Source organism: Loxodonta africana, chromosome 10 (genome assembly GCF_030014295.1).
Source record: "Loxodonta africana isolate mLoxAfr1 chromosome 10, mLoxAfr1.hap2, whole genome shotgun sequence".
In the NCBI taxonomy this organism is placed as follows: Eukaryota; Metazoa; Chordata; class Mammalia; order Proboscidea; family Elephantidae; genus Loxodonta; species Loxodonta africana.
The window spans coordinates 72322867-72341849 of NC_087351.1; the positions used below are offsets into that span (position 1 = coordinate 72322867).

Here is an 18983-nt window from a genome sequence, read left to right on the forward strand (position 1 = left end):
TAGCAATCAAGAAAAAGCACCTACATCCTGGAAGTCATCTACTGTTTGGCCCTACATAGTAACACAAGGAGCCCTGGTAGCATGACTGCACTCGGCTGCTAACTGAAAGGTTGGTGGTTCTAGCCCAACCAGCAGCTCTGAGGAGAAAGAATGGGAATCTGCTACCATAAAGATTACTGTATTTTTACACAAGTAACATTGGCTTTCTGCATTTGTTTGCCAGCTGCGCCACCCCTCACGTGAGGCACCCTCACAAGTGCCGCCATGCTAATCCTCTTCTACTGGGTTGCTCTAGAAGAATTAGCATAGAGAATACCTCTGGGCTGGGGAGGGTGAGGCCGTCAAACAAATGCAGAAGACAAGAGTTATTTGCATAAAATACCATACAGCCTAGGAAACTCTATGGAGCAGTTCTCCTCTGCCACATGGGGTCACTGTAAGTTGAAGTCTACTCAGTGGCACCTAACAACAGCAACACATAGTAACAGGAGGCTCTACACTGGATCTACTGCGACCTGAGAATGCTCTTCCCTGGCCAACTAAAGATACAACTTACTCAAATAGGGCTCCACTCCTCAACACAGCCACTCTGGAGATCAAGGTATAGCAGCTGTCTGGCCAGCAATTCCATTCCATAGTCAGGGCTGTGAGACCACCAGATTGAGTGAGGAAGGGGAGGGAGAAGGGGAGAGAGAGGACGCAGGCAATGGAGACTGGTTGGAGTTGTCCTGAATTTCAAAACAAGAGGCTCAGCTAACTAACTGGCATTTTGGCTGTTTTTCATTTTGGTTTGTGTTCCCAAACTATTTTACAGTATTTACACATTTGGGTGACAGCTGTTGAAGAGTAAACACGTTCCTAAATATTGCATGTAATTCTTAGCTAGACAAAGCCTCAGGGTTGCATCATTCAAGGATTTAATAGTGTAGCTGCATCCTCTTATACCTGGGCACCATTGTTGTTCACTTTCAAGATTCCACCACATTTGTGACTCAGTCTCTTTCTACTGTGTCTGCTGCCATTGACTGATGGGCTCCCTGCATAGAGTCTTTAATCCAAATTCCCCAAGAGGATCTAAGTGGCTGGCTAGTCAACATCTATTATCAAGAGTCCTTATTGGACGAAGGTCCCCCTTCGAGCACTTCACAGGCCACTGGCCAGCCTGTTCAAAAGCTGCCTTAGATTCAGGTGCCAACCTCTGACCAAAGGCAGCAGAATCACATACGGTTGATAAAACAAGGCACCTTTTAAGGCCACCAAAAGATGACTGAGCAGGCGGGCACTCAGTATATCATATCTAGTATGTAAGTGAAGGATTTTAACATTTTCTTCAATACATGCAAGCCCCTGAGATAATCTTTGTAGGAGATAAAGATGTGGGAAAGACATGATTCCTGGCATTGACGAACAGTGATAGGTGCTGTACGAGACAGTGAATGAACAATGAGTGGAAAAATGACAGAGTCCTGCTGAGGCAGAAAGTGAGCTCAATAAGTAATCACTGTCACCATGGAGGCAGCAGAAAAGGCTCCATCCCAGAGCTTTCCTGCATGTTCTGTGTCCCACCGGTTATGCTGAGCCAAGAAGGATTGGCCAGCAATGCAAAGCCCGGCTGTGGAGGTGCAGCTGCTTGTGCAAAATGAGAGAACAGGGCAGGGGCAAAGAACATGGGGACTAACACTATCATTCCAAACAGTTCCTGAGGCCAGAGGAGCACTTTGGCTGGGCTAATGTGAGGTGCTCACCTGGGGCCTCTCCTCTCTTCCCAGGAGTGAGCACTGGAAGAAGATTTGAGTGGATTCAGTTCTCCAGCCCACCCTACCTCTGGCTGGTCAGCAGGCCAGCTAACACCTTTCATGGAGCACAGCTCAGATGGCTGTCTTGGAATTCGTACATTCAGATGAACTTCCCTTGCTGGGCTTTTTATGGCACCTTCAACTTCTTCAAAGCCCTAAACCACAGGGGTTGGCTGGAGGACCGTTCTGAATAGCAAGTGGCTTTGTTTCCTTGGGTGTCTGCAGCCTTGTGATCACCACGGGTAAGAGGAATGTTCACGTGGAGGGCTCCCACCCACCACTTTGCAGACAGGGTGACCCCTTGGCTCAGAGATATGATTCCCAGATCAGGTGTGTTGTGTTGAATGAATAGCAAAGAGTATTTTGTGTAACATGGAAGGCACCAGTTCATTTTGGTCTTAAGTTTAAATTGACCAGTTAATCTTTTAACCACAGAAACTCAAGATCACCGTGTAATCATGACTTTTTAAAAATCTTCGAAATATATTTAAGCAGGTTCTCAGCCTCCAGGGAGCACAGAAGCCAGCACTTTTAATACTTCCAGGAGAGCACAGTTCTCTCTCCAGCCTCTCCACCAATGCTGCTACAGCCCTGATGAAACTAGGGGAGGGTGGAGAGAGGAACTAGAGGCACCCCCCGGTAACTGCTCCTTACTGGGGGTGGAAGAGGGGGAGTCCCTGAGTGGTGCAAACATTTAACCCATTCAGCTGCTAACTTGAAGATTGGTGGTTCAAATCCACCCAGAGATACCTCGGAAGAAAGGCCTGGTGATCTACTTGTGAACACTCAGCCATTGAAAACTCTGTGGATCAAAGTTCTATTCTGACACACATGGGGTCACCATGAGTCAGATTATTCAGCTGGTACTGGGGGTGGGGAAGAGTTTCGTGTCAAGGGCTGTGAATATGAATTATATCCCTGTGACTAAATTTGACCTTATTTCTAATTTTTAAATTATGATTATTTTTTAAAAGGAGGATGAGCATGTATTCAGCTATTGTGAGGGCAAAGGCTCACAGCTTACTGAGGGAAAGGAAGAAGTGGCTGATTATCACACTTTCAATTCTCCCTCGTTTCCCTTCCCTTTCTCAGGTACCCCACATGACCATTCCACGTTTCCTAAATTCTTAACTTGAGCTCTTTCTCTGAGAGGAAAAGGAACATGGCCACAAGCTCCTCAAAGGCAGTGTAGGCTGCAGAAGAACTGGTGGGGAGGGGCAGCAGGGGAACTTGATTTGTAAACTAGGATGGCTAGCTCCTCCGAAAATGGCTCCTTATAAAAGGCATTGCTCCCAAAGGGACTGGAGACCCTCCTTTCAGAGAGCTTGGGGATTTGTCGTAGCCTCAGCTAACTCCTATGCCTATTGTGACTCATTATCTCACCCCCTGAGAAACTCCAAAGCAGAAGAGACACACTGAAGACAGAGTCGTGTCCCCTGTGCTTGACTCACGATATGAAATGTGTTCATCCCTCTGTCATCCAAGGTGAAAGTTATTTACTAATTATTCCTTTCTAATCCCTTTTAATTTGCTGGAGGAGACATTCCAAGCTCTCAATCCAGAACAGTAGGTCTCCTGGGCCTGCTAAAGAAAGACTCAAAGGAGGTGAGACAGAACCCCCACAGTGCTGTTTTCTTTACCTGGCTTCCTCCCCTACTCCCCTACAGTGTTGTATTGAAAAATCTTTTCCTTTGCTGGGCTCCCCCTCCATCCCCAGCTTTGCATTTGAATCCTGCTTTTCCTTGGAAGTTATTATGTAAACTCCATTGCGGCTGCAAAGTATGATTAAGAATGTTGCCGATATAACTTGTATAAACTCCCTAGTTGTAAACCCTTTTAAAAGTAACATGCCTACCTGCCCTTGGCAAGCAGTCTTGGCAGCAGTAGGCTCCAAGTGACTCCATTTCCTTGTACAACGAAAAAAAAGGTGCCCTTTTTGTTCTCTCACCTCGGTCTCTCGTTTATCGGCCAATAAAAGTCATGCTGAGTAGGAATCTGGGGTTTTCACCTAATAATATTTCTGGAGAGCCAGCCAGCCAGGAGCCATCTGCTTGATTCCTGACCAGGATGGGAAAACAGAAAAGCCCCAATACCTGGTGCCACCAGGAGATTTCTCCTAGAGACCTTGGGGCAGCTCTGAAAGCTGATCCCCCTCCCCCTGCCAGGACCCAAACGATGGCTCTGTGAGAGACAGGAAATCCACCTGGGTTGTTTGGTAAGTGGCTAGGTAAGGACTTAGAAGAGTCCCAAGAAGCGGGAGAAATTGACCACCGAGGGCATTATGAATCTGAGGTTATTTGGGAAGTAACAGGGTAATTCCTAGATAAGACCTTAGAAGAGTCTCAAGAAGTGGGAGGAATTGACCGCTAAGGGCATAAAAGGCTCAGGTATCTGTTAAATTGGTGCACTGGATTAGGTTGTGGGAGTGTCTAAGTGTGCGTACCTAGAGAATGTAGAGCGTTTAAGGGATCCTGAAATGCCGCTGCTAAAACGCATCCTGAAGAACTGGGAACAGAGACGTGGAAAGACATGGCTCTGACAGCATGCTTGTCTGCTTCCCACTTTTGCCTTTTTTAATTTATGCCCAATAAAACCTCTCTTTTTGCTTTACTAAACTTTGTGGTGTTTTGACCCTACAGGCGTTAGTTGCTGCAGGGATTCTAAAACCATGAATCCAGGCAAACTTGAGGAGACCTGGACTGCAGAGCAGATGGCAGCAAAAAGAGAGGTCCTACCTTCTGGACCCAAGCATTCGCATTCCACGTCCCTCTGACACCCAGGGGATGAGTGCTCTCGGAAAACGAGCCTTTGCTTATTTTTTTTTTTTTTTCTCTCATGTTTTCCTAAGTTTTGTTTGGCATATTTGTTTGAAAAACCAGTTGTCTGATTAAGGAGAATCTTTCTTAGATTTTGCTTGATCATTTAAGAGTGGTATCGAGTAACCCTTGGTGAACTGCAGTTTAAATCCAGATTTGGGTGTTTAAAACATTAAAGAGGTAATTCTATTCAAAGAGCCTTGAGCCACTATAAGCTGCAAAAATTCGGGCACAGGTCACCCAGTAAAAGTTACTAGGGTGGTTGCCAGCGCTCATCACGAGCATTAAAGACTCCCGTGACAGGATAAGGCTAGGGCGGGCACTAGGCTGCCTGCCACCTACAAGATAACGCTTGTGCAATGAAGGTACACGTTGGTCTAAGCGAAACACTGTCCAAATGCTGTGGCATTCCTCCTTAGGTTTCTTTTTGCGGCTCAGAGAAAACCTGGAAAATAGTACTCTGTTTTGCCAAATTTGCAGGGAGAAGTGGTGGTTTGTACCTGTTTTATGATATAGTTTCTCAATAAAGAATCACAATGTTAAAATCATCAGTAGATACTTCACTTTCCAATTAGAGGAACTAGTATATTTGAGGTCTGAGATAAGAGACTAGGTCTCTAGCTATCAGACTGAATTAAGTTCCAAAAGAAGGACACCAAAAGCTTGAACCTTAGAGCTTAATATCTTTGATAAATGAGCTTAGAATTCCCCCTGCTACGAAGACACTGGTTTGCAGTTCATATTTAAAAACACTATAAATGGCGTATACTAAAATAAATTTGGAATGTCAGTGACTACTTTGGGAAAATGAGCTGTCATTTGTGTCGTTTCTTCCTCTTTGGGGAACTTTGCTTGATGCTCAGGTTTTGTCAAAAGGTCTAATTGTCCTCTATCTGAGGCTCTGACAAGTTAATGTTTTATCTAGAACCCGGTTTTTTTTTTTTTTTCCTGTGGAATTGAGCCAATCTTACCAAAAGTTGCTATACACATATCCTTGTTTTGTATGGTATTGTTCGATGAGTTTATGCGGGCTTTCTGTTTCCTTTTGTTCTAGAGCCCTGTGTCTAAGTTTCTGTCTTGTATTAGGTTGGAGGCTATGGCTGAGTTTTTTTTTTTTTTTTTTTTTTTTTTTTGGTAAGGCTGTCTTAGAACCTCATTTCTTTCCTTAGTCAAGAAAAACTGTGTCTTGTGTCTGTCTTATGATTTAGATTTTAGTAGCTATATTGAAAAACTTATGTTTAAGTCAATCATGAAAACAAAGCCTTTCTATGTAACTTAAGCTAGACATTATATAAAATGTGTTTCCTTTAAGGAAAAAAGGATACTTTCGTCTTAAAGTAAAACTAACAGTTCTAGAGTATGAAAAAAATTGCTAGGTATTGACTAGGTAGATAAAAGATTGTAATAAAGAGAAATAAAAACGGCTTTCCAAGAAAATAATAAAAGGGAAAGAAATGAATTATCTCTTGTCTTTCAAAATGCCTGGATCAATTTAAACATACGTAAATGAATCCGAATGTCCTAATCTTGTCTTCTACCATGAGTCAAAAAATAGAGAGGGTAGGGCAACATCAGGGTTCCCCAGCCACCAGTCTTCAAGGTCATATAAAAATCACAATGAGACACAACTAAAATGGTCTGGAAAACTTTATATCCATATCAATGAATTGGTCAGTTGAGCAGAGACTTTGTGATTTCTAAAGCCAGTTGATAAAATCTTTAAGGGCTAAAATTAAATAGAGAAAATATAGGAAATAGTAAAAGTTAAATAAAAAATTTAGAATGTTTAAACAGACTTTCTTTCAACAATAGTTTTATGTTTTATGGTATACAGGCTTAAAACACTTTCTAAGACCTTTTAGGTAACTTACTGATGTGAAATTGAGTTAATAGATACTTGTCATAATTTAAGCTGATATACTTTTGCTTTTTATGCCACAAGAGAAAGGATGTATATATGTGTATGTGTGTATTTGGGTCTGCTAATGAGTGTGTTCATTTTCACCATTTAAAGAGATGCAATATAAGAGGTATGCAACAAAGACAACATTTAAGAGGTTTAATAAATTACGTGGAAGGTGTTTTCAAAATCAAGAAAAATGCCTGATTCTCTTTGTGTTAAGTTTCATATGCTAGTATTTCCTTTTATGATTCTGCCTAATATTAGATAGAAAATGCATATTATGTCATAATTTTATTATTTCTTAATTGCTCATTTGCTCACAACTTTATCAAAGCCAAGTGTACGACTGAGAATTCGCATCATTTACCTATGAAGTTTTCTTTTATTACTATTCAGGTATTTAAAGATTTTATAATCTTGGTATATCCTGGTATTATGTCTCAAGATTATTATGTATTATAGCTGAAGATCTTTAAAAATACAGTGAATTGTTATATTTAGAGATATGTTTATCTGATTTTTTTCTTTTTTACCTGATTTTATTTGTCCTTTACATTATGCTTGTAATTAATGTCTATCAGGTCTTTCACTGTAAGAGTTTTATGTTTGTTTTTAATTTTTATTGTTCTTTAAGTGAAAGTTTACAAATCAGGTCAGTCACTCATACAAAAATTTACATTCACCTTGCTATACACTCCTAATCACTCTCCCCGTAATGAGATAGCACAGTCCTTCCCTCCACTCTCTCTCCTTGTGTCCATTCAGGCAGTTTCTGGCCCCCTCTGCCCTCTCATCTCCCCTCCAGACAGAAAATGCCAACATAGTCTCATGTGTCTACTTGATCCAAGAAGCTCTTTCTTCACCAGTATCGTTTTCCATCCCATATTCCAGTCCAATCCCTGTCTGAAGAGTTGGCTTTAGGAATGATTCCTGTCTTGGACTAACAGAAGGTCTGTGGACCATGGCCTCCATGGTCCTTCTAGTCTCAGTCAGAGCATTAAGTCTGGTCTTTTTAGGAGAATTTGAGGTCTGCATCCCACTGCTCTCCTGCTCCCTCAGGGGTTCTGTGTTGTGTTGCCTGTCAGAGCAGTCATCGGTTGTGGCCGGGCACCATCTAGTTCTTCTGGTCTAAGACTGATGTAGTCTCTGGTTTATGTGGTCCTTTCTGTCTCTTAGGCTCATAATTACCTTGTGTGTTTGGTGTTCTTCATTCTTCCTTTCTCCAGGTGTGTTGAGACCAATTGATGTATCTTAGATGGCCGCTTGCTACCGTTTAAGACCACAGATGCCAAGGAGTATTATTTTTATAAGTTAATCATGGCCATATTAAGTTTCGTCATCTGCAGATAAGTTTATAGTTTGCTGATTTGCTGAGAACGTTTGACAAAAATATCTCAACAAAAATTGGACTTGCGAAAAGAACTGTGACCAGACTGAATGACATTTCTAGAACTCCTATACAGAAGCTGACTGTGGCTGATCCAAAATCACATGGAACAGAAATTAACTGCATAAGACTGAGTAGACAAAAATTAACTGTGGGTTTTATGTGGGAATATTGCTTATGTTTTAGAGTCATACTGGTTTTAAATGATCCCTTTCCAACTGACAGGAAACTCTGGTGGCATAGTGGTTAAGTACTACGGCTGCTAACCAAGAGGTCAGCAGTTCGAATCTGCCAGCCACTCCTTGGAAACTCTTTGGGGCAGTTCTACTCTGTCCTATAGGTCGCTATGAGTTGGAATTGACTTGACGGCAGTGGGTTTGGTTTTTGGATTTTTTCCAACCGACAGGGAGTTTACATGGACAATACCTTGTTTAGATTCCTGGTGAATGCATGAGCAATGCACTTTGAGAATTTTAAGATTACCTTCAGATATTCATAGAACTGATACTAGTAAATATTGAAAAGGTAATGTTAAATTGTTACACACCATAAAACAAGAGTCTAAAGAAACCTGTTGGTCCAACACTCAAAGTATGGTTGGTAGCTTTAATTCTTAGTTACAGTATAGTTGAATTGGAAAAATCTTTAAGAAATTTATCAATCATTATAGGACAAATAACAGACAAAATTGCTAATGAGATAAAGACACAACAGAAATAATTTCTGACCTCATTAGCCAAGATGATGTAAGATAACAAAATAGCATTAAGATTTTTTATTAGCCCAAGAAAGTGTAGTCTATCTGTAGCAAATACCTCCTGTTGCATTTAGATAAATAACACAGGAGAAGTAGAACAGGATATAAACAGAATTAGTGGCTACACACTGTAACACCCTTACAAACACCAGATTTATTTGGTTGGTTACTATCAGGAATAAGTACAGGGGCTAGATCACTACTGCAAGGGATAATATTCTTAGTCTGCATTCTGATAGTATTAGGCATAATAAAATTTATCTTCTATTGTCTTACACACCTAAAAGGGCTAAAATGTTGATGTACATTGAATCTGCCCACTCCAGCAACGAGATTGAGAATATCACTCTTACTTATTATCCTGGTGAAGAACCAAATGGTATCTGGTGGAAAACCAGCACCGTGAGTTTAAAGAGCCTGCAGTGACCGCCACTTAGGAACTCGACTAAGTCCAGGTATTGATCATTGATGTGTTATCTCCAATCTCTGATGAACAAGAGGGAATGATTTGGAAAATAATATTGAAATCATTATTCCCTGTCCTTGAGCATACAGAAGGTGACCCACCTGAAGCTAGACTCACAAAGACTTATAAAGACACATCAACTGGGCCCTGAGGTATAAAGACAATCTGAAGAAAAAAAAAAAAAGTTTTGGAGAGACATTCACATAAACAGGACATAAAAGCCACTCGTTCTCTAAATTAGATAACTGGGAGCACCTAAAAGTCAAACACTTATGCTCATCCAAAGACTTCATCAAAAGAGTAAAAAGATTACCTACATATTGGGTAGTTTTTAGCTATGACATTTCCGATCAGCGTCTGATCTCTAAAATCTACATGTTACTGCAAAAACTCAACAACAAAAAGACAAACAACCCAATTAAAAAATGGGTAAAGGATATGAACAGGCATGTCACTAAAGAAGACATTCAGGTAGCTAACAGATATATGAGGAAATGTTCACGATCATTAGCCATTAGAGAAATGCAAATCAAAACTACAGTGAGATTCCATCTCACTCCAACAAGGTTGGCATTAATCCGAAAAACACAAAATAATCAATGTCGGAGAGGTTGTGGAGAGACTGGAACACTTATACACTGCCGGTGGGAATATAAAACGGTGCAAACACTTTGGAAATCAATTTGGTGCTTCCTTAAAAAACTAGAAATGGAACTACCATATGATCCAGCAATCCCACTCCTTGGAATATATCCTAGAGCGAGTAAGAGCCATCACAGGAACAGATATATCCACAACCAAGTTCACTGCAGCACTGTTTATAATAGCAAAAAGTTGGAAGCAACCAAGGTGCCCATCAACTGATGAATGGGTAAATAAATTATGGTATATTTACACAATGGAATACTACACATCAGTAAGGAACAACGACGAATCTGTGAAACATTTCATAACGTGGAGAAATCTGGAAGGCATTACGTTTAGTGAAATTAGTTGCAAAAGGACAAATATTATATGAGACCACCATTATAAGAACTCAAGAAATAGTTTAAACAGAGAAGAAAATATTCTTTGATGGTTACCAGAGTGGGGAGGGAGGAAAGGAGAGGAGAATTCACTAACTAGATAGTAGATAAGAACTAATTTAGGTGAAGGGAAGGACAACATACAATACAGGAGAGGTCAGCACAACTGGACTAAACCAGAAGCAGTTTCCTGAATAAACTGAACGCTTTGAAGGCCAGCGTAGCAGGGGTGGAGGTTTGGGAATCATGGTTTTGGGGGACATCTAGCTCAGTTGGCACAATAAAATCTATTAAGAAAACATTCTGCATCCCATTTTGGTGAGTGGCACCTGGGGTTTTAAATGCCAGCAAGCAGCCATCTAAGATGCAACAATTGGTCTCAACCTACATGGAGGAAAGGAGAACGAAGAACACCAAAGACACAAGGTAAGTATGAGCCCAAGAGTCAGAATGGGCTGCATAAACCAGACTACATCAGCCTGAGACCAGAAGAACTAGATGGTGCCCGGCTACAACCTATGACTGCCCTGACAGGGAGCACAACAGAGAATCCCTGAAGGAGCAGGAGAGCAGTAGGATGCAGGCCTCGAATTCTCCTAAAAAGACCAGACTTAATGGCCTGACTGAGACTGGAGGGACCCCGGAGGTCATGGTCCCCAGACCTTCTGTTAGCCCAAGACAGGAACCATTCCCAAAGCCAACTCTTCAGACAGGGATTGGACTGCACTGTAAGACAGGAAATGATACTGGTGAGGCAAGGGCTTCTTGGATCAAGTAGACACATGAGACCATGTGGACTGTCTAGAGGGTAGATGTGAAGGCTGAGGGGGACAGGAGCTGGCTGAATGGACACGGAAACACAGGGTGGAGGGAAGGAATGTGCTGTCTCATTATGGAGAGAGCAATTAGAAGTATATAGCAAGGTGTATATGAGGTTTTGTATGAGAGACTGACTTGATCTGTAAACTTTCATTTAAAGCACAATTTAAAAAAAAAAAGCCACTCTCTTTTAATCTTTAGTAAATAGTTATAAACCAACAAGAGGTCAGTAGCTACAATGAAAGGCCTAGGGTCCAATATTTGTCCCTCTCTGTAAATATGCCAAAGAGTTCCGAGCCAGACTATAGATAAAATGGACACTAGTCTTGAATGACCAATGTCCAAAAAGAAATGGGAGGAGTGAGACAGAACCCCCCCCCCCCCACAGTGCTGTGGTATTCTTTACCTGGCTTCCTCCCCTACAGTGCTGTACTGAAAAAAATCCTTTCCTTTGCTGGGCTTCCCACCCCACCTCCCCAGCTTTGCATTTGAATCCTCCTTTTGCTTGGAGGTTATTTGTAAACCCCACTGTGCCTGCGTAATATGATTAAGAATGAACTCCCTATTTGTAAACCCTTTTAAAAGTAAGCTGCCTGCTCTTGGTGAGCAGTCTTGGCAGCAGTAAGCACCTATTGACTCTGTGTCCTTGTACAACAAAATAAAGGTGCCTTTTTTCTTCTCTCACCTCGGCCTCTCATTCATTGTTCAATATGAGTCATGCCAAGGAAGAATGTGGAGTTTCTACCTGGTAACAGAGGGAGCAGCCTTTTCAGTCTGCCCTCCTGAGTAAAGATGCTTTCAGGGAGCCCCACGGAAGTAAGTGACAGGTAAAGCTACTAGCTTCAGATGGGTCATTCTCTCCTTCAAGATATAGAACATGACAGCTTTAGCAAGAAATGCCCAAAACAATATGCTGGTCTCCCCCACAACCACCTGGCATAGGGTCAGGCAAAGCCAATAAAAATAATTTCACAACATAGTTGACACTCACTGTGTTTACCATGTGCCAGCCACTACAGTGCTTCCATAGGGCTTCTGAAAACTGTCATCACCATGACCAGTAAACTAGTTGCCATCGAGTTGATTCTGACTCATGGCAACCCCATGTGTGTCAGGGTCAAACTGCTTCACAGGGTTTTCAATGGCTGGTTTTTCGAAAGTAGGTCACCAGGCCTTTCTTCCAAGATGCCTCTCGGTGGACTCGAACCTCCAACCTTTCAGCAACAGAATGTGTTAACCATTTGCACCACCCAGGGACTCTTCACTATTACTCAGATGAAAAACTGGGCTTGGAGAGGGTAAATGACCGCCCAATGGTGCCTGTTGTTAACTCATCAAACCAGGTTGTGAACCCAGTTAGTCCACCTTTAAGTCCAATGACCTCTGTGTGGTCCCCGCTGCAGTCTGCCTAGTGGATGAACTACAGCCTTTTGCTTCCTTGCCTTTATTTCAATTTGGCATCAGAGCAAATGCCCCACGCCCCACTTAAGGCCACTGAGCACTTCCCACATGGGCTCCTAGGAGAAAGCCCCTCCCTGTTCTCCAGGGCACAGCCTCTTCCCCCTAGAGCCTGCAGTCAATTCTGTGCTGCTCTCCAGGGCTGAAGAGACGTGAGCTCCAGACTCTTTTGTTCCCTGGCTAAATTCCATTTCCTTTCCTATTGTCTTGGGCTTCTTAGTGAGGTAACATTACACCCAGCATATCCTGCTTTTAAAAAGAAACTTCGATGGAGGTTGGCAAATTACCGTCCAGGGCTCCATGAATGATAGAGTCACAGGAGATGAGTGGAAGCAATGCACCTGGTGTAAATAATTACAGGCTTGAGAGTAGGAGGAAAGAGGGGATGAAGGCAGGCCAAATACAGCTGAGTGTGGGAGACGGGATCAGGAGGGGATTTGAGAGAGCCGGGTAGCGGAAAAACGTGCAGCTGAGGAGGTAACATGGGCAGGCACTTTTAATCTCCCTCCAACCCACCACCAGCCTTGCACTTCCCGCTCTGCTCCTAACCCAGGTTTCTTTTTTTGATCTGTGTTTTTCCTCACCTCAGATCTCTTTGTCCATCTTTCCACAGCAGCAGCAGATGGCCAGGGAGGATCAAAATAAAGACTCTCAAGGCATCCTCTTGTCGAACAATCTGTGTTTTGCTTCTTCAGTTGGGTTCTCTGATCCGTATGATGTCTGAGGACCTGCCAGGAACACGCCAAAGAATTTACCCCAGAGATGAACGAGGAGACTAGAAAATAGAGGTCACGCCCTCCACAATCCCTTAAACTAAAAAAAAAAAATGGTTAGGGCTTACAACATAAATTCAGTCCTTAACATTTGCTCCGTGGCTGCTGTCTTCATCAGCTAAAGGTAGTGGGTCTGAGGATGCAGACTCCAAAGATGCAACCCGTAAACAGGAGAATTGTGTCAGGCATAGACGGAGACGGTGGCCACATGGGTTCTCTCCCCTGGACATCTAGAAGTATTCCAATTAAACAAAAAGATCCAGGGTAAAATCCTTAAGAGCTGGGCTGGCGGTGGTGGCAGCGGTGGGGTTGTTGAGCATTCAACTTCTGTCACAGGTGGAAGACCTGCGATTAATCCCAAAGTTCATGATAGTAACATGCAGAAGTCAAGAAGAAGGTCACAGACCTTGATGACCAAGGGCAAATCTATTACGTGGGAGGTTTCCTTTACCTACTATCACCACATGATCTCTGATCTTGACAGGCCCTAGGCCAGGCTGAATTGATAGGAGCCTTAACTCAGGTGTGCCATGGGTCAAAGAGAAAGACTGAACTAGAGTCCTTCTTTTACTTCTTTTCACATTGAAGTGGTACTGATACATTTTGAACATGGAAAATAGCCTAATCTCTTAGACCTGTGCTGTGACTATATAAATTATAATTTAAATGAATGAAAATGGAATAAGATTAAAAATTCAACTCCTCAGTTGCACAAGCTACACTTCAGGTGCTCAATAGCCACATGTGGTTAGTGGCCACCACTGGACAGTGTAGATACAGGACATTTCCATCATAGCAGAAAGGTCTATTGGAGGGTGCTGTCTTTTAGACACCAGTATTTTTGTCCTAATGCTGATGACACTTCCCTGGGGCAGAACTTCCAAAAGATGAGTTAAAAGATGCACTTAGCAGTGGGGTAGACATAAACCCTCCCAGCAGCCCAGTCACTTCTGGTTTAAAACTCAATTTTTTTGGTAACCACATGGTCTATGGGTAACTTAAGTCAAAACCAAAAATCCGGTGCTGTCGAGTCTATTCCAACATATAGAAACCCTGTAGGACAGAGCAGAACTGCCCCGTAGTGTTTCTAAGGAGCAGTTGGTGGTTAGCAGCCATAGTTCTTAACTGTGAGGTCCTGGAATTATCCTGGCAGTGGGGGTGGGGCATCAGGGGCATGTGACGTCCTCTTTCCTCCATAGTCTTTAAATGTTGGTTCTGTCCCTGCTGCATCCACTGATGATGTCCTTGGTCCTGTTGTTCTGTTGATGGCATCCCTGTGTCATAACTGAGTCCAGCCAGACAGCCTTCTCAGTCGCCTCTGGCACTTCATAGGAACACAGGAAAGTACTGGAAGATTCTGGAGACCACCAGAGTTGGGGGGCGGGGGACTGCCCTCAGACCCTTCCCTCTGGTCACCTCTGGGCAAAGGTTCTTCTGTTCTCAGATTCCCTCCAAGTTGTTCTGTGGTGGTGGTCCCTGTGCCCTTTTTGGGGTGAAAAACACCTGTCCTAACATCCTATGGTATGCAGAGATGAGCTGACTTTGTCTTAAAGGGCCAGATAGTAAATATTTCAGGCTTTGCTGGCTATACAGTCTCTGTTCAGACTACTCAGTTCTGCCATTCTAGCAAAAAAGCAGCCATAGGCAATATGTAAACAAATGGGTGTGGCTGTGTTTTAATAAAACTTTATTTATAAAAATTTTATCCCTGCACACCGTAGTTTGTCACCTCCCGGTTTACAGTATAAAGTCTGGGCTCCAGTCCTCCAGTCTTTGGCTTTAGTATTTAGAAACAAGCTTTTGGAATTGAAAAAAAAAAAAATCTTTCAAGTCCCTGACTCTTACATTTTAAAGTCAATCTATCCTAATATAGATTTAAAAATCAACCTTTGAACTCAAACACCGAGAATATCCTTCCTTCTTCTAGGGTAGCTTATTAGTCCTATCTAAGAAGTCGGAATCGACTCGATGGCGCTGGGTTTGTTTTGTTTTTTTTTTAAGAAGTCCCTAATTGTGCAGTTAACACACTCAGCTGCTAGCCTAAGGGTTTAAGATCACCCAGAGGTCCACTGGAAGAAAGGCCTGGCAATCTACTTCTAAAAAATCAGCACTGAAAACTCTGTGGAGCACAGTTCTACTCTGACACACATAGGGTTGCCATGAGTCAATTTACTTGACAGCGGCCCACACCCCCAGTGACGCCACTGCACTCAAGGCTCTGAAGAACCAGGGGGCAAGTCAGTCCATTCCACTTTATCTGAGGCGGGATCTCTGAGGACAAAAGGGTGAAATGTGGCTATATGGATTCAATTTGCTTCCAAGCCTTTTCCAGAACCTTTCTGTTTAATAGTCGCTGATGAACTACGACAAGGCAAGTGAAGATCAAGGCCACACTCACGATGGCAGCTTCCAATTTCCGTCACCACTGAGTGGTGATGTTCCGTCACTGTTGAGTGGCAGCTTTTGAACTCACTTCTCTTAGATGAGCTGCATATGACTTTTCTCCACATACCCTGTGGAACCACAAGCTCTTCTGCCCACCAGCACGGCAAGACTGCGGTGCTCACCAACTGCTTCTCCTCCTGCACGGGAACCTTTGCTTTGCAGAACTTTAGAGCCAAGGCACAGGGCAACTAGCAGAGGCAGCGGCCTTAGGGGAGGGCTCCCTATACATGCTTCGGCTTCCTTTCTCTTCTCAGCCATCTTGTCCCCAGCAACTGGTTTTTTAAGGGGAGGGCATGTAGGAAAAAGTCCTCATAATGTTTGAATGGTAAGAGAAAGAGTATGGGTAAAGGCATTAGAAAATAGTTACAATCCCAATACTTCTCTGCTTCATCTACAAAACGGGACCAACATTTCTTATCTAACAGTGGTTATGAGGATTAAATGAAAAAGGGTATTTTATATAAAATGTTCCTCACACATTGTCACGCATATGGTGGGTTTTTAATAAATGCCCTTCCCTTTCCACTCCTAAACCTCTAGGATCAATACTGTGTTGTCATTTAATAACAGTTGGAATATCTGCTCTGTCTCAAAGTACCTGTACTCATCAACTTACTGAGTTGAATATATTCCTTTCCCCATTGTTAAAAAAAAAAAAAAAAAATGCAGATTTTCTCCCAAAGAAGTAATTTTATTAATTTTTAGCTTTTTCTTAAAGCCACATGTCAGAAAGCTGAGGACCAGACCTTTTGGAAGGAGCCATCAGCACGCAGGTTTTGAAACGGGAGAAAGCAGTGTCCCCTGCCTGGAAAGTACTGTTTGTCTACAATAGGGGAAAGGAACCTGTTGCTGTCAAGTCGATTTTGACTCACAGTGACCTTAGAACTGCCAACCTAACCACAGAGTTTCCAAAGTTGTAATCATTACGGAAGCGGACTGCCACCGCTTTCTCTCAGAGTGGCTGATGGGTTCAAACTGCCAACCTTTTGGTGCCACGAGGTCTACTTAGAGGAAAGGAAAGGGATATAAAAATGAGGGTGGGAAGGGCTAAAACCAAATTTCACCCACATCCCCTATAGGAGTCAGAACTTTCTTGGTTACAGGTGACAGAAACTTACTAACTATTAGACAAAGGGGGAATTTATTAGTTCAGAGTGCCTAAGGCTGACTCAACACCAGTGAACAACGAGGATGAACAACTAAATTGTGAGCTGGTCAGGAATGCAGCTGGGCCTTAGAAACAATGAGAACCAGGCTCCTGAGCACTACCCATACCCTCTCCATCTCCTTTTCTTCTCTGCTCCTCAGACTAGCTTTCTCCATTTGGAAAAAAGGACAAATGGCTATTGGCAGCTCCCAAGCCTAAATTGCTTCCGCCACTGCTACTGCTACTGCTGACACAGAAGATCCTTTCACTTCCAGCTAAAAAAGTTCCAGGGGAGGACTCTGATTGGCCCAGTTGGGCTCATATATTCATCCAATCAGTGGCGGCTAGTCTGAGAGCAAGGTCATGGCTGTTCCCACTCTAGCCCTGTGGATGGGGGAGGGGTCTGGCACACACATCACCTTGTGCATCCACATCACCATTTTGCCCAGGGGGTGGTTTAGTATAGTTCATCTTTTATCCTACCCCAGGACTGGAATAGGGATACTTTTCTATTTGTCATGTATAAAGTTATTTGTTACCATGTCCTATCAAAGCTGATGGGTTTTTGTTCTGCTCTAGAAAACTCTTGTGTTTTAGGTTGACATCTTGGAAACCCTGACTGTCTTTATGAAAGTATTATGAGAACTGTGGGCCTTTGCTGCCTTTATTCCTTTGGGAGGCTTTGCAGTGGAAGCAGGCAGATGAGGGTGTGATGAGCTGGCCCTTTCTGGCGCTGTAATTCTGTTCCTGTCATGCTCTGTTTCTTCTCATGGTCACTGAGTCCGCCTCATGCAGCCCCTCAGCAGCCAGCGTGGTATTCCCTGGGGCTGAGGATCTAATGTCAGTAGGGCACCATTCAGTTCGCATGGAAGATGGATATTAAGTCTTTTTACTCAGGGTCTTGTCAAGAAAAACAAAACTGCCTGCTATCAAAGGTACAGAAAATGCCCCTTTCCATAACAGCAGCTGTCTGTATTCTCTGATATTGAAGGAACTGTCTGTCACTAAGCCTCCTGGGCGATTTTGTCAAGGTCAGCTCAACTGATCTTTTTCAACGATAACCCAAAGAGGATTACATTAACATCTGATCTTTAAAGAGCTTTATGTTTGGGGAACCAAGCTAATTAAAAAATTAGAAGGCTGCTTTTAAAAAATGATTAGACCAAAGTCCTGGAAAAAGATGAACACAGTGCTTATAGCAGCAGAAATATTCATAGGTAATTCCAAAGAACAGTTTAGATTTGTTGTCACATGGTTGACCTTGGAGTGGGAATTCTGGAGATAACAGGAGTGGGTTCCAATCCTGGCTCTGTCACTTTCTAGTTATGTGGCCTTGGAAAAGTGTCTCATCTTCTCTGGGCTCTGTTTTCTTATCTGTAAAATAGAGATAACAATACTAACTACCCATTAGGATTGTTGAGGGGATTAAATGAATAGTAAAACCTGTCAGTTTAGTTAGCTATTAATATTACGGAGGACATTTTTCAAAACCAAAAGCCCACTGCAGTCGAGTCGATTCCTACTCATAGCGACCCTATAAGGACAGAATAGAACTGCCCCAGAGCGTTTCCAAGGGGCGCCTGGTGAATTCAAACTGCTGTCCTTTTAGGTAGGAGCTGTAGCTCTTACTTGCTGCACCATCTTAATGGCTGAGTGGGATCTCTTGACAAAGTGGCCAGTTCTCCTTACGTCCAGAATGCAGATAAACCTCTTTAGGTTCTGAGAGAGCTCGGCTTTCTTTGTACAGGATGTTACCAGCAGAAATATAGCAGTGCCAGCACCCCAGCTGCCCCTGTATTTGACCATCTGCTCTAGATACACAATACAGTGACTCCGTGACTCCTACAGTCATCTTGAGGAAGTGGTAACATGAGGATAGGGATGATAATATTTTCCAAAAAGCCAGGAACACTTCTGCCCTTTAAATTCCCTTATAAATACCTACTGATTTAAGGAGACACTTTTCATTGTTGAATGTTTTCATCAGAAGCATTGTCCTTTACGTTGGTCTTTTCATTGGTTTATGAGATAGTTGAAGTTTCTTTTTCATGAGATGAGATGAGATGAGATGAGATGAGATGGCTGAAAACAAAAGCCTGGGGCAGAGTTTAGTTTCAAAGGCCTCTAGCCTCTAGCTACTCACTGCCTAGTCTGGGACCAGCAGCTTTGACGTCACTTGGGTGCTTGTTAG

The 18983-nt window shown here is 42.8% G+C and overlaps 1 pseudogene; it reads right to left on the reverse strand.

The window, feature by feature from the left end:
* Window positions 1-15495: 15495 nt before the first annotated feature.
* Window positions 15496-18598, reverse strand: LOC111750200 (protein JTB-like; annotated as a pseudogene).
* Window positions 18599-18983: the final 385 nt, after the last annotated feature.